Source organism: Artemia sp. Qi Xiang Cuo, chromosome 8 (assembly GCF_049724085.1).
Source record: "Artemia sp. Qi Xiang Cuo chromosome 8, ASM4972408v1, whole genome shotgun sequence".
Lineage (NCBI taxonomy): Eukaryota > Metazoa > Arthropoda > Branchiopoda > Anostraca > Artemiidae > Artemia > Artemia sp. Qi Xiang Cuo.
This window is the reverse complement of record NC_142801.1, coordinates 76,831,905-76,847,851: the sequence shown is the minus strand read 5'-3', so window position 1 is coordinate 76,847,851 and position 15,947 is coordinate 76,831,905. Positions and strand designations below refer to the sequence as shown.

General features: G+C 32.2%; 1 protein-coding gene across 1 annotated transcript in view; it reads left to right on the top strand.

The window, feature by feature from the left end:
• The window catches only part of LOC148949806 (B-cell receptor CD22-like), a 392,914-nt gene that overhangs the window by 138,775 nt on the left and 238,192 nt on the right, over nt 1–15,947 (top strand). The gene's annotated exons all lie outside the window — the stretch shown is intronic.

The following is a 15,947-nucleotide window of genomic DNA, read 5'->3' as shown; positions in this document are numbered from 1 at the left end:
ATACGGCATGACTGCCCAATCAATTCTAAATAGTTTTTACTTACAAATTAAATAAGTTTATATTGGACGAGACAGGGTGATTCTTAAAGGTGTGGATTCCCCGTAATGTCGAATTTCGATGGACAAAGAGCGTTGTCAAATTTAACTAATCATTTTTGCTTACTTATTTTCACAGTTCACCATAGTAGCATCGACAATGTTTTTTCTTCAGTAAAAACTTTATAACTTTGGAATAGCCAATGAATTTCTTATGAAAAATGTTACTTTAAGGAGTATATAAACCTACCGTTGACCCAGCGTGGTTTTTTTTTATGTCCTTGGTTCTTTAAATATTGAAGCTGTATACTTTTCAAAACTTATTTGAAAGCATTTATACTCTGTGTCATGTGTGCTCCCAGAAAAGAGAAGAAGCAGACCAGGCTTTTGGTCTTCTCCTGAAAGGTAAAAAATCTCTAAAATGATATTTATTCATATTTATTTTAAAATGTACCTTTGTTTTGTTTTTTTTTACTTAAGACAAATTTAAACTTTACACGGACTATATGCCATGGAAGATTTTTCGCAGACTTCTCTCCATAACGAAATTTCACAGTCGCTCATCACGGCTACTGCGTTTCCAGCTCACATAAAAAGTTAATTTCGATGCACATAAAAAGTTAATTTCGCTAAATACCATAGTAACCTTGTAGTAACCATAGTAACCATGCCCATAGTAACTTTGTCATCTTCCCTGCCAGTTCCAGCTTTTTAGGTTGCTTCTAGGCTTTGTGAGGATCAGTGCCATGTATTTGTAGTACGGTTTTTGTTGTTTTTTTTGTTGGAGAATGTATGTTATCAGGTAATTTATTCTAGATGTCAACATCCACACACTATATCACTAAACATATTGGAAAACCAAATTGCTAGGGAGGCAGTAAAATTGATGTGTTTGCACGCACTTCCGTAGAGAAAATATGTTCTTTTGTTTAAATATTCAAATATATTCTTTTTTTATTTCTTATTTTTTATTTGTAACAATGGAATAATTTAGTTGTAATTATAAGATATGGAATGAAAAACCGGACCGACTATAAATGAAAAAAGGTAATTTTCATTAAACATTGTCTGTATGCTGATTGTCCGTAGCATTTAAAACATGCTCCTAGTTTTTTTTTACAGCTTGTTAGATAATTGACTCTAAATATCTATAGGCTATACAAAAATATTAAAACATCTATACCAGTTTTAATGAGAATTTTAGTATTATTGAATTTTGTATATCAGTCACGTAGCCACGCAGGTGGTAGTGACAGGTGGCCTGACTCTGACAATCCCCCACACCGTTCAAAACAGAAAAGATATAATTGTAAATACTTTTTAGCTATATTCTTCTGGAATATAAACAAAATATTTAAAATAACACCACAAATGAATGTACCCTTGTCCAACAGTTAATGATACGGATAAATGTGTATTTAGCAAAATAGTGCTTTCAGATTCAAAGCAAGACTAAAATGGCAGTCCTTATAATTGCGATATGTAAAAAAAAAATAATCGCTTAGGGCAGACTGGGGTAATGGCGTTCACCTAAGGTAAATTGAGAATAAAAATTAAAAGAAAAATAAAATTCAAACCTAATCACGTTAAATCGCTAACATAGTATATTTTACCTATTGCATACTTAAATTGAGTCTTAAGCAAGATTACATACAGGCATAAAACATTGTTTTGCAAAATCAGTTTCGACCGGTATTACCCACTATCCTAGGGGTGATGGCAGTTGGTAATATCATGTTCTACAAAAGGGCTGTAAATAAAAAAATGTGGGAAATTTCAATGACATAAACACGTTAAATTGAAATCATCATATTTATATTGTTACATAATTCTGTATTTAGGAAATTAAAAAAATGTAATTGAAAGTATGGACATAATTAGAAATCAATTATTTGAAAAACAAAAAAACAAAAACATCTTTCCATACTAAAAAACGGCTTCAAAAATTCAAGCGCCCAAAAAAAAAATATTCATATAAATTATGACCTTGCAGAACTTTAAGTCAATTTTACTTTCTTGAGCACATGTCACATAAATACCCCTCAGGAGTGTCCCATCCGGAACATTCTAGATGTGCCCATAATGCACAAGAAGTGCACCGATACCATATTTCTCCATCTTTCCCGGTGTCTTCGCAATAGAAACAGGTTTCTTTGCCGACAGGTGAGGAAAAGGAATAAACAAGACAAAGTTAGAATGTGACCTTACAACTTGTAAAAAACAGAAAAAAAGCAAATAAGTTTTTTTCTACTGTGAGTTCTCTATATGATATACATTACAAAATGGTTTTATCCTGTCTATTAAATAGTAAAAATAAGCAAATAATTCAAATAAGTAAATATAATAATATGTAATCCTTCATATGCAATAAAAAGTGACTTTTTTTTCCTGCTACTCGAAGAATTGAGTTTCTTAGACTGGAAAGAAAAACGTAGAGCAGTCGTGACAGCTTTTGTAATGTATATATAGAAAAATCTTGTATGCCATGACCGCCATAGGCTTTAATATTAGTTTAAAAAAAATATTTTTACGAGTAGCAGGAAACAAGATTAGTTTTTATTTTTGTGTATTTTTTGTAGATAAGAAGTCTTGAATTACTTTACTTAAGGCTCCTGCCGCATGATATAGGGCGTAGAGAGCATATCAACTTTGATCCTTCAGGTGTAATGATCTGCTGCTATGAGAGGGGCCTCAACAGCAGCAATGTCAGCCATGTTGAGGAATTTCCGAAGCCTGTCCATCCGTCTAGTCCGGGATCTACCCTTCGGCCGTAACCATTTATGGGATGTGAGGTCAAATTTGTATGTAATTCTAGCAGGGGTTGTCGGTGATGCCACGGGGAAAGTGATGCCAAAACCATCTGATAGTTTGCTGGGCAATTTGTATTAAGAATGGAATTTGGTGAGTAAGAGCAAGGAGTCTTTCATTACTAACAAAATTGCCCTATTGGAGCTTGTCCATCCGATTCGACGAAGTTTTTTCGTCTGGCAGGCGTCTATCGTGCTCAAGATTGTGGATTTGAGGGGCCATATCTCATCCACGTAGAGCAGGACTGAGCTCATGGATGAATTATATATGCGCATCTTCGTGCACCTAGAAATATGGGATTGAGTCTGCTGACGACAGAAGAAGCTTTCACGAAGCTTCCGTGTCCACTGAGTCATAATTTATATCAGTAAGAAGTCCACGGAGATAAGAAGTGTTTCAAAAAATGTGTTTTAATAATTTTATATATAAAAAAAACACTTGCTGTCCCCCTCTCAACTGTTAGTGCCTATGAATCTTTAAAAGTTTGACAATTATTTGGCCTAATAAAGATCAAAGTATGTTCTTTCTTAAGCAATTTTTGTCAATATTAATTTTAAATTAATGTTCCATCAGTTTGTTTAGATTTATTTTACATCAGTGTCAACCAATTCATCTCGCCACTAGATTTTTCTACACAATTTACTACACAATTTTGCGCATTATGAATGCTTATAACAACTTATAATAAGATCATTTATTGTTTTTCTTTAGTATGACATTTTAGTCAGCTCTCATGTTTTTCTTTTTTTTTTTATTAGCCTTTTCTATTAATTTAATTGATTTATACAACAGGTTTTTGCAGCTATTCATGTTTGAAATTTTATATTTTTTATATTTTATATTTTAATTTATATTTTAATAGTCATAGTCATGCTGAAACAGGCTCCTGAGTTGCAGTAGAATATATGAAGACGAAAACAAATATTTACACAATGCAATTATGCTTGTTTTTAAAAGTAATTTGGTATTATGAGTAGAGAGGGGTCAGGAGGTCCCGTACGAACACATGTGCTGCCATCTACAATTTAGTCTAACGCTGTACGAACATAATTTATTCAAGGATTATCGATCCACGAACGGGTCAATGACCCCTTTTTTCAAGGTCGATTTATTTGTTGTTTTCAAGTGTATTGACTCCGGGGTGAAGTTTACAAATGTGTATTAACGTTGGGGGAGGGGAAATGTATTGATCTATAACTCGTGACGGGGCACCATATATGGGCATAGAATACTGAACGAACACCATGCTGTCATCTACAATTGAGTCTAACTCCGAACGGAACTCCATTTATTCATGGTTTATTAATGTCTAATGGATGATGTCACGGTCGATTTATTTGTTGTTGTTGTTGTTTGGCCAGGTGTAATGACACGAAAGGTGATTTTACATAATCGCCAGGGGAATGTATTGATCTAGGAGAAGTGAATTTCCGAGAACTTGATTTACATAATCGGTGGGGAGAATGTTATGATCCAGGAACAGGAAACAGGAAGTACATGCCTCCTTCTAAACCAATCAGAGAGTCAGGTAAAAATACATATAAAACAAACGGAGAGTCGCTTACATATGGGTTACCCCAATAAATCTCAATTCGCCCTTGAGATTTCATATATAACGGACATGCGTTGTGATTAAATTATCAGAAAGTCCTGTGACACTAAGGATATAACAATGAATATTATTGAAGAGTTAGAAGCCTTGGCTACATCGATTTACAATGTGAGTTCTGTTTAGTATATTTTCATTCTTTATTTTCAAAATAAAATTATTTTCCTTGGTCACCCTCCAGTATATTCAGGTAAATCCCCCCTCCCACTCTAATACAAGCTCCACTTTGCTATCTTTATATTCGTTAGAAGACTATAAAATATGCTCTTTTTAACCATGTAAACCCACCACTGTTTACGACTTTAATTCTTGCAATGGAAATAATTCTCTTTTTTTGATAAAATTCTTGCATTCTTTATTTCTATCTAAAGTATCAACCCTTAGCTATTAATATACCGTTTCCGCCACTAACTTGACTTAAACATTTCCGCAATGACTTACACAGGTGATAATTACTGTCACCCTTTTAAAAGTACATCCGGCCTCATAATCCTTACGCTAGCGACTTAACCAAAAGGTTTCACAGAAAAAAAGAAGGATACTTTTGATCAAATTAGCATCAGAGCTTCTTCATCACAAATTTGACTTTTGCTTTACTGAAAAGGAGCCGGGATTTCTTAGAAAAAGAATACATAACTTTATTATGCGTAAATTGAATAGCATTTGATTTCTGAGTTTAGTATATTTCTCGCAAATTTTACCTTTTGCTTTGCTGAAAAGGGGGGAGTGGGGACTTCTTTGAGACAAATGCTTTCCAGACAAAATTATGGCTAGGTTAGGGGGGGGGGGGGGGGGTATTAATTTTTATTCTGCGAAAAAGGGGAAAATTATTTCAACACTAACTTTTTTCTCTTCTTTTAAGGACAATTATGAAGAATGTATTGTCCCCCCTCCACCTAAGAGAGCAAGAGAGGTTCCGCAATGATTTAAACAGGTGATAATTACTATCACACTTTTAAAAGTACATCCGGCCTCATAATCCTTACGTTAGTGGCTTAACCAAAAGGTTTCACAGAAAAAAAGGATACTTTTGATCAAATTAACATCATAGCTTCTTCATGGCAAATTTGACTTTTGCTTTACTGAAAAGGATCCAGGATTTCTAAGAAAAAGAATACATAACTTTATTATGTGTAAATTGAATAGCATTTGATTTCTGAGTTTAGTATATTTCTCGCAAATTTTACCTTTTGCTTTACTTAAAATGGGGGGAGGGGCTTCTTTGAGACAAATGCTTTCTAGACAAAATTATGGCTAGGTTAGGTTAGGGGGGGGGGGGTACTAATTTTTATTCTGCGAAAAAGGGGAAAATTATTTCAATACTAATTTTGTTCTACTCTTTTAAGGACAATTATGAAGAATGTATTGCCCCCCTTCCACCTAAGAGAGCAAGAGAGGATGAGGCAGCCCCATCAGTGCCAGCCCCTAAGCAGTCTTGGCAAGTTAAATCTTAAACGTAAGCCCCTGACCAGCGAGCTGTTGGTCAACTTGATGTCACTTTCAGAAAGTTAAAAAGAGATTGGACGGCTGCACTCATGATGGCAAGCCCCAGTGCTCCAACTCCTCAAGCCCGTGACATCGCTGCCCCACCTACACAAGGTCAGGAGGTTTCCCTCCAGCATGCGATGCCTGGGTCTTCAGGCACTCAACTGCAGCCGGGATATAAAAATGTGAGCATTTTTTTTTACCTAACTTATAAAAATATGCGAAAAAAACAACAAACCCATTTTTCATCGCGCTGTAAAAGTGTGTGTGTGTGTGTCTCAGAGATATTAAAATATTAACCCCCCGCCCCAACCATTGTTTTAAATTTCTCTGAACACCCCCCTACCTCAGAGATATCTAAAAACAATGTGTTTTTTTTGCTTGCTTGTCAAAGAAAAACACTCTTTTTTTCTAATCTTTCCTATTTTCTCTGGTCCACTGTAGCCATAAACTTCACTATCTTTTCGCTATCTCATAATAATATTTTTCGTTAATTTCTAGTGTTGTCAATTATGATCATAGATTGACTAGATTCTTTTAAGTCAAAGCAGAATGCTATTCTTCACCATTGAATATTATAGTTTTAAGGATTCGGTCTTCCAACAATCGATTCATTTCATCAGTCAGTCAGTCAAAGCCTGTCAAAGCCTGTAAAATATATTAAAAGAAAAATTGTTCCCCCTTTTTTAAATCAGGTCAATTATCGTATGGAGGGGGGAGGGGGCAGCCGAAAACCGCCTTGGGGTCTGGGAAAGCGCCGAGGGGCCTGCTGGGCCGGGGGGGGGTCGGAGGGGGGTATTAAATAGTGGAAATTGAGGAGATTGTTTGAACAAAATCAAAACCTTCTATGTCATCCTTTAGATTTTCGTTAAGTTGGAACTTTCAGAATATATATATAGAGTAGAGAGAAGTAAATGCTACTGCTAAGTAACACGTTTTTTTTTAAAATAATAATAATCCAATTTTTTTAAAAAAATAGTAGGGGTGATTTAGACATTTTGAAAATAAGCTATTTTTCATTTATAGGTTGTTCTAGTTCGATACTCGCCATCTTCCCCCTGCTCGTCAGTTGGAGAAGGAGAGGACGTGCCTATGGGGCTTTACAACAACAACAACAATGAAATATCTCAGCAGGTAAGCGTTAATTCACTTGAATTTATTCCTGATAACATTGATGACTTTTTAAGTGATTTTCTTTTAAAAGTTGATAATAGCACAGTTGGGCAGGATTTGGGAGACTGGAGTCCAAACACACTACACAGTTTAGAAGATTTTACCTGGGAATTAACAGGGAACCCTCCTCTAGCCCCTGATAGCATACTTACACTTCAATCGAATGAAGTGCCTTCCCATAGCCCTATTATTGAACAATGTGGGGGGGGGGTGTTTTGTTGTGGTTTACCTTGTAACAGTTACATTCTCTTAATTTTTCAAATGTCATTTTGAATTTCTTTCGTGAAATGCAAGTGTTGGAATATTTCAGTAGTGTTTAGTCGTGGTTTACTTTGTCACAGTTACATTCTCTTGATTTTTCAAAGTTCATTTTGGATTTTCTTTCGTTGAAATGCAAGAAAAGGAATATTTCAGTAGGGTTTTGTCGTGGTTTACCTTGTCACAGTTACATTCTCTGGATTTTCAAAGTTCATTTTGAATTTCTTTCGTTGAAATGAAAGAGTTGGAATATTTAAGTAGTGTTTTATCGTGGTTTACCTTGTCACAGTTACATACTCTTGATTTTTCAAAGTTCATTTTGAATTTCTTTCGTGAAATGCAAGAGTTGGAATATTTCAGTAGTGTTTTGTCGTGGTTTACCTTGTCACAGTTACATTCTCTTGATTTTCAAAGTTCATTGTGGATTTCTTTCGTTGAAATGTGTTTTGTTGTGCTTTACCTTGACATAGTTACATTTTCTTGATTTTTCAAAGTTCATTTTGAATTTCTTTCATGAAATGCAAGAGTTGGAATATTCCAGTAGTGTTTTGTTGTGGTTTACCTAGTCACAATTACATTTTCTTGATTTTTCAAAGTTCATTTTGGAATATCTTTCATTGAAATGCAAGAGTTGGAATATTTCAGTAGTGTTTTGTTGTGCTTTACCTTGTCACAGTTACATTCTCTCGATTTTTCAAAGTTAATTGTGGATTTCTTTCGTTGAAATGTGTTTTGTTGTGCTTTACCTTGACATAGTTACATTTTCTTGATTTTTCAAAGTTCATTTGGATTTCTTTCGTTGAAATGCAAGAGTTGGAATATTTCAGTAGTGTTTTGTTGTGCTTTACCTTGTCATAGCTACATTCTCTCGATTTTTCAAAGTTCATTTTGGATTTCTTTCATTGAAATGCAAGAGTTAGAATATTTCAGTAGTGTTTTGTTTTACCTTGTCACAGTTACATTCTTTTAATTTTTCAAAGTTCATTTAGGATTTCTTTCATTGAAATGCAAGAGTTAGAATATTTCAATAGTGTTTGTCGTGGTTTACCTTGTCACACTTACATGCTCTTGATTTTTCAAAGTTCATTTTGGATTTCTTTCATTGAAATGTAAGAGTTGGAATATTTCAGTAGTGTTTTGTTGTGCTTTACCTTGTCACAGTTACATTCTCTTGATTTTTCGAAGTTCATTTTGGATTTCTTTCATTGAACTGCAAGAGTTGGAATATTCCAGTAGTGTTTTGTCATGCTTTACCTTGTCACCCTTACATTTTCTTGATCTGTCGAAGTTCATTTTGAATTTCTTTCATTGAAATTTAAGAGTTGGAATATTCCACTAGTGTTTTGTCGTGGTTTACTTTGTCACAGTTACATTCTCTTGATTTTTCACAGTTAATTTTGAATTTCTTTCATTGAAATGCAAGAGTTGGAATATTTCAGCAGCCTAGTGTTTTGTTTTTCTTTACCAGGTCACAAGTACACTTTCATGATGTTTAAATGTTCATTTTCAATTTCTTTCCTTGAACTGAAAGAATTTGATTATTTCAGTACTGTTTTGTTGTGCTTTAACTTGTCACAGTTACATTTTATTGATTTTTCAAAGTTCAATTTGAATTCTTTCATTGAAATGCATGAGTTGGAATATTTCAGTAATGTATTGTTGTGTTACCTTGTCACAGTTACATTATCTTGATTTTTCAAAGTTCATTTTGAATTTCTTTCGTTGAAATGCAAGAGTTGGAATATTTCAGTAGTGTTATGTCTTGGTTTACTTTGTCACAGTTACATTCTCTTGATTTTTCAAAGTTCATTTTGGATTTCTTTCATTGAAATGCAAGAGTTGGAATATTTCAGTAGTGTTTTGTTGTGGTTTACATTGTCACAGTTACATTCTCTTGATTTTTCAAAGTTCATTTTGAATTTCTTTTTTTGAAATGCAAGAGTTGAAATATTTCAGTAGTGTTTTGTCGTGGTTTACGTTGTCACAGTTACATTCTCTTGATTTTTCAAAGTTCATTTTGAATTTCTTTCGTTGAAATGCAAGAGTTGGAATATTTCAGTAGTGTTTTTTCGTGGTTTACCTTTTCACAGTTACATTCTTTTGATTTTTCAAAGTTCATTTTGAATTTCTTTCGTTGAAATGCAAGAGTTGGAATATTTCAGTAGTGTTTTGTTGTGCTTTACCGTGTCATGGTTATATTCTCTTTATTATTCAAAGTTCATTTTGAATTTATTTCATTGAAATGCGAGGGTTAGAATATTTAAGTATTGTTTTGTCGTTGTTTTCGTTATCAAAGTTACATTCTCATAATTTTTCAAAGTTCATTTTGAATTTCTTTCTTTGAAATGTAAGAATTGGAATATTTCAGTAGTGTTTTGTCGTGGTTTACCTTGTCACAGTTACATTCTCTTGATTTTTCACTGTTCATTTTGAATTTCTTTCATTGAAATGCAAGAGTTGGAATATTTCAGTAGTGTTTTGTAGTGGTTTACCTTGTCACAGTTACACTCTCTTGATTTTTCAAAGTTCATTTTGAATTTCTTTCGTTGAACTGCAAGAGTTGGAATATTTCAGTAGTGTTTTGTTGTGGTTTAACTTGTCACAGTTACATTTTCTTGATTTTTCGAAGTTCATTTTGAATTCTTTCATTGAAATGCAAGAGTTGGAATATTTCAGTAGTGTTTTGTTGTGTTACCTTGTCACAGTTACATTCTCTTGATTTTTCAAAGTTCATTTTGAATTTATTTCGTTGAAATGCAAGAGTTGTAATATTTCAGTAGTGTTATGTCGTGTTTTACTTTGTCACAGTTACATTATCTTGATTTTTCAAAGTTCATTTTTTATTTCTTTCATTTAAATTCAAGAGTTGTAATATTTCAGTAGTGTTTTGTTGTGGTTTACATTTTCACAGTTACATTCTCTTAATTTTTCATAGTTCATTTTGAATTTCTTTCGTTGAAATGCAAGAGTTGGAATATTTCAGTAGTGTTTCGTCGTGGTTTACGTTGTCACAGTTACATTCTCTTGATTTTTCAAAGTTCATTTCGAATTTCAGTCATTGAAATGCAAGAGTTGTATTATTTCAGTAGCGTTTTGTTATGGTTTACATTGTCACAGTTACATTCTCTTAATTTTTAAAAGTTAATTTTTAATTTCTATCGTTGAAATGCAAGAGTTGGAATATTTCAGTAGTGTTTTGTCGTGGTTTACCTTGTCACAGTTACATTCTCTTGATTTTTCAAAGTTCATTTTGGATTTCTTTCATTGAAATGCAAGAGTTGTAATATTTCAGTAGTGTTTTGTTGTGGTTTACATTGTCACAGTTACATTCTCTTTATTTTTCATAGTTCATTTTGAATTTCTTTCGTTGAAATGCAAGAGTTGGAATATTTCAGTAGTGTTTTGTCGTGGTTTACGTTGTCACAGTTACAGTCTTTTAATTTTTCAAAGTCCATTTTTGATTTCTTTCGTTGAAATGCAAGAGATGGAATATTTCAGAAGTGTTTCGTTGTGGTTTACCTTGTCAAAGTTACATTCTCATGATTTTTCAAAGTTCATTTCTAATTTATTTCATTGATATGAAAGAGCTGGAATATTTCAGTAGTGTTTTGTCGTGGTTTACTTTGTCACATTTACATTCTCTTTATTTTTCAAAGTTCATTTTGGATTTCTTTAATTGAAATGTAAAAGTTGTAATATTTCAGTAGTGTTTTGTTGTGGTTTAAATTGTCACAGTTACATTCTCTTGATTTTTCAAAGTTCATTTTTAATTTATTTCTTTGAAATGCAAGAGTTGGAATATTTCAGTAGTGTTTTGTCGAGGTTTACCTTGTCAAAGTTACATTCTCTTGATTTTTCAAAGTTCATTTTGAATTTCTTTCGTTGAAATGCAAGAGTTGGAATATTTCACTAGTGTTTTGTTGTGGTTTACCTTGTCACAGTTACATTCTCTTGATTTTTCAAAGTTCATTTTTGAATTTCTGTCGTTGAAATGCAAGAGTTGGAATATTTCAGTAGTGTTTTGTCGTGGTTTACGTTTTCGCACTTACATTCTCTTTATTTTTCAAAGTTTATTTTGTATTTATTTCATTGAAATGCAAGAGTTGGAATATTTCAGTAGTGTTTTTTTGTGGTTTACATTGTCACAGCTACATTCTCTTAATTTTTCAAAGTTCATTTTGAATTTCTTTCGTTGAAATGTAAGGGTTGGAATATTTCAGTAGTGTTTTGTCGTGGTTTAAGTTGTCACAGTTACATTCTCTTGATTTTTCAAAGTTCATTTTGAATTTCTTTCATTGAAATGTAAGAGTTGGAATATTCGACTAGTGTTTTGTCGTGGTTTACCTTGTCACAGTTACATTCTCTTGATATTTCAAAGTTCATTTTGAATTTCATTAGTTGAAATGCAAGAGTTGGAATATTTCAGTAGTGTTTTGTGGTGGTTTAACTTGTCACAGTTAAATTCTCTTGATTTTTCAAAGTTTATTTTGGATTTTTTTTTGTTGAAACGCAAGAGTTGGAATATTTCAGTAGTGTTTTGTCGTGGTTTACCTTGTCACAGTTAAATTCTCTGGATTTTTCAAAGTTCATTTTGAATTTCTTTCGTTGAAATGAAAGAGTTGGAATATTTAAGTAGCGTTTTATCGTGGTTTACCTTGTCACAGTTACATTCTCTTGATTTTTCAAAGTTCATTTTTAATTTCTTTCGTGAAATGCAAGAGTTGGAATATTTCAGTAGTGTTTTGTCGTGGTTTACCTTGTCACAGTTAAATTTTCTTGATTTTCAAAGTTCATTGTGGATTTCTTTCATTGAAATGTGCTTTGTTGTGCTTTACCTTCACATAGTTACATTTTCTTGATTTTTCAAAGTTCATTTTGAATTTCTTTCGTGAAATGCAAGAGTTGGAATATTTCAGTAGTGTTTTGTTGTGCTTTACCTTGTCACAGTTACATTTTCTTGATTTTTCAAAGTTCATTTTGGAATTTTTTTCATTGAAATGCAAGAGTTGGAATATTTCAGTAGTGTTTTGTTGCGCTTTACCTAGACACAGTTACATTTTCTTGATTTTCAAAGTTCATTTTGGATTTCTTTCGTTGAAATGTGTTTTGTTGTGCTTTACCTTGACATAGTTACATTTTCTTGATTTTTAAAGTTCATTTGGATTTCTTTCGTTGAAATGCAAGAGTTGGAATATTTCAGTAGTGTTTTGTTGTGCTTTACCTTGTCACAGTTATATTCTCTTGATTTTTCAAAGTTCATTTTGAATTTCTTTCATTGAAATGCAAGAGTTGGAATATTTCAGTAGCGTTTTGTTTTACCTTGTCACAGTTACATTCTTTTAATTTTTCAAAGTTCATTTAGGATTTCTTTCATTGAAATGCAAGAGTTAGAATATTTCAATTGTGTTTGTCGTGGTTTACCTTGTCACACTTACATGCTCTTGACTTTTCAAAGTTCTTTTTGGATTTCTTTCATTGAAATGCAAGAGTTGGAATATTTCAGTAGTGTTTTTTTGTGCTTTACCTTGTCACAGTTACATTCTCTTGATTTTTCGAAGTTTATTTTGGATTTCTTTCATTGAAATGCAAGAGTTGGAATATTTCAGTTGTGTATTGTTATGGTTTATCTTGTCATAATTACTTTCTTTTGATTTTTTAAAGTTCATTTTGGATTTCTTTCCTTGAACTGCGAGAGCTGTAATATTCAAGTTGTGGTTTGTCATGCTTTACCTTGTCACCCTTACATTTTCTTGATCTGTCGAAGTTCATTTTGAATTTCTTTCATTGAAATTTAAGAGTTGGAATATTCCACTAGTGTTTTGTCGTGGTTTACCTTGTCACAGTTACATTCTCTTGATTTTTCACAGTTAATTTTGAATTTCATTCGTTGAAATGCAAGAGTTGGAATTTTTCAGTAGTGTTTTGTCGTGGTTTACCTTGTCACAGTTACATTCTCTTGATTTTTCAAAGTTCATTTTGAATTTATTTCCTTGAAATGCAAGAATTAGAATATTTCAGTAGTGTTTTGTTGGGGTTTAGCGTGTCACAGTTACATTCTCTTGATTTTTCAAAGTTCAATTTGAATTCTTTCATTGAAATGCAAGAGTTGGAATATTTCAGTAGTGTTTTGTTGTGTTACCTTGTCACAGTTACATTATCTTGATTTTTCAAAGTTCATTTTGAATTTCTTTCATTGAAATGCAAGAGTTGGAATATTTCAGTAGTGTTTTGTCGTGGTTTACTTTGTCACAGTTACATTCTCTTGATTTTTCAATGTTCATTTTGAATTTCTTTCATTGAAATATAAGAGTTGGAATATTTCAGTAGCGTTTTGTTGCGCTTTACATTGTCACAGTTACATTCTCTTAATTTTTCAAAGTTCATTTTGAATTTCTTTCGTTGAAATGCAAGAGTTGGAATATTTCAGTAGTGTTTTGTTGCGGTTTACGTTGTCACAGTTACATTCTCTTGATTTTTCAGAGTTCATTTTGAATTTCTTTCGTTGAAATGCAAGAGTTGTAATATTTCAGTAGTGTTTTGTCGTGGTTTACCTTGTCAGAGTTACTTTCTTTTGATTTTTCACAGTTCATTTTGAATTTGTTTCGTTGAAATTCAAGAATTGGAATATTTTAGTAGTGTTTTGTTGGGGTTTACCTTGTCAAAGTTATATTCTCTTGATTTTTCAAAGTTCATTTTGAATTTCTTTCTTTGAAATGCAAGAGTTGGAATATTTCAGTAGTGTTTTGTGGTGGTTTACGTTGTCACAGTTACATTCTCTTGATTTTTCAAAGTTAATTTTGTATTTCTTTCTTTGAAATGCTAGAGTTGGAATATTTCAGTAGTGTTTTGTTGTGGTTTACATTGTCACAGCTACATTCTCTTAATTTTTCAAAGTTCATTTTGAATTTCTTTCGTTGAAATGCAAGAGATGGATTATTTCAGTAGTGTTTTGTCGTGGTTTAAGTTGTCAAAGTTACATTCTCTTGATTTTTCAAAGTTCATTTGAATTTCTTTCATTGAAATGTAAGAGTTGGAATATTCCAATAGTGTTTTGTCGTGGTTTACCTTGTCACAGTAACATTCTCTTGATTTTTCACAGTTCATTTTGAATTTCTTTCGTTGAAATGTAAGATTTGGAATATTTCAGTAGTGTTTTGTCGTGGTTTACCTTGTCACAGTTACATTCTCTTGATTTTTCAAAGTTCATTTTGAATTTATTTCCTTGAACTGCAAGAGTTGGAATATTTCAGTAGTGTTTTGTTGTGGTTGACCTTGTCACAGTTATATTTTCTTAATTTTTCAAAGTTCATTTTGAATTATTTCATTGAAATGCAAGAGGTGGATTATTTCAGTAGTGTTTTGTTGTGTTACCTTGTCACAGTTACATTCTCTTGATTTTTCAAAGTTCATTTTGAATTTCTTTCGTTGAAATGCAAGAGTTGTAATATTTCAGTAGTGTTATGTCGTCGTTTACTTTGTCACAGTTACATTCTCTTGATTTTTTAAAGTTCATTTTGGATTTATTTAATTGAAATTCAAGAGTTTTACTATTTCAGTAGTGTTTTGTTGTGGTTTACATTTTCATAGTTACATTCTCTTAATTTTTCAAAGTTCATTTTGAATTTCTTTCGTTGAAATGCAAGAGTTGTAATATTTCAGTAGTGTTTTGTCGTAGTTTACCTTGTCACAGTTACATTCTCTTGATTTTTCTAAGTTCATTTTGAATTTTTTTCATTGAAATGCAACAGTTGTAATATTTCAGTAGTGTTTCGTTATGGTTTACCTTGTCACAGTTAGATTCTCTTAATTTTTCAAAGTTCATTTTGAATTTCTTTCGTTGAAATGCAAGATTTGGAATATTTCAGCAGTGTTTTGTCGTGGTTTACATTCTCACACTTACATTCTCTTGATTTTTCAAAGTTCATTTTGAATTTCTTTCGTTGAAATGCAAGATTTGGAATATTCCACTAGTGTTTTGTTGTGGTTTACATTGTCACAGTAACATTCTCTTGATTTTTCAATGTTAATTTTGAATTTCATTCGTTGAAATGCATGAGTTGGAATATTTCAGTAGTGTTTTGTCTTTGTTTACATTGTCACAGTTAAATTATCTTGATTTTTCAAAGTACATTTTGAATTTATTTCATTTAACTGCAAGAGTTGGAATATTTCAGTAGTGTTTTGTTGTGGTTTACCTTGTCACAGTTACATTTTCTTGATTTTTCAAAGTTCAATTTGAATTATTTCATTGAAATGCAAGAGTTGGAATATTTCAGTAGTGTTTTGATGTGTTACCTTGTCACAGTTACATTCTCTTGATTTTTCAAAGTTCGTTTTGAATTTCTTTCGTTGAAATGCAAGAGTTGTAATATTTCAGTAGTGTTATGTCGTGGTTTACGTTGTCACAGTTACATTCTCTTGATTTTTCAAAGTTCATTTTGGACTTCTTTCATTGCAATGCTAGAGTTGGAATATTTCAGTAGTGTTTTGTTGTGGTTTACATTGTCACAGTTACATTCTCTTAATTTTTCAAAGTTCATTTTGGATTTCTTTCATTGAAATGCAATAGTTGGAATAT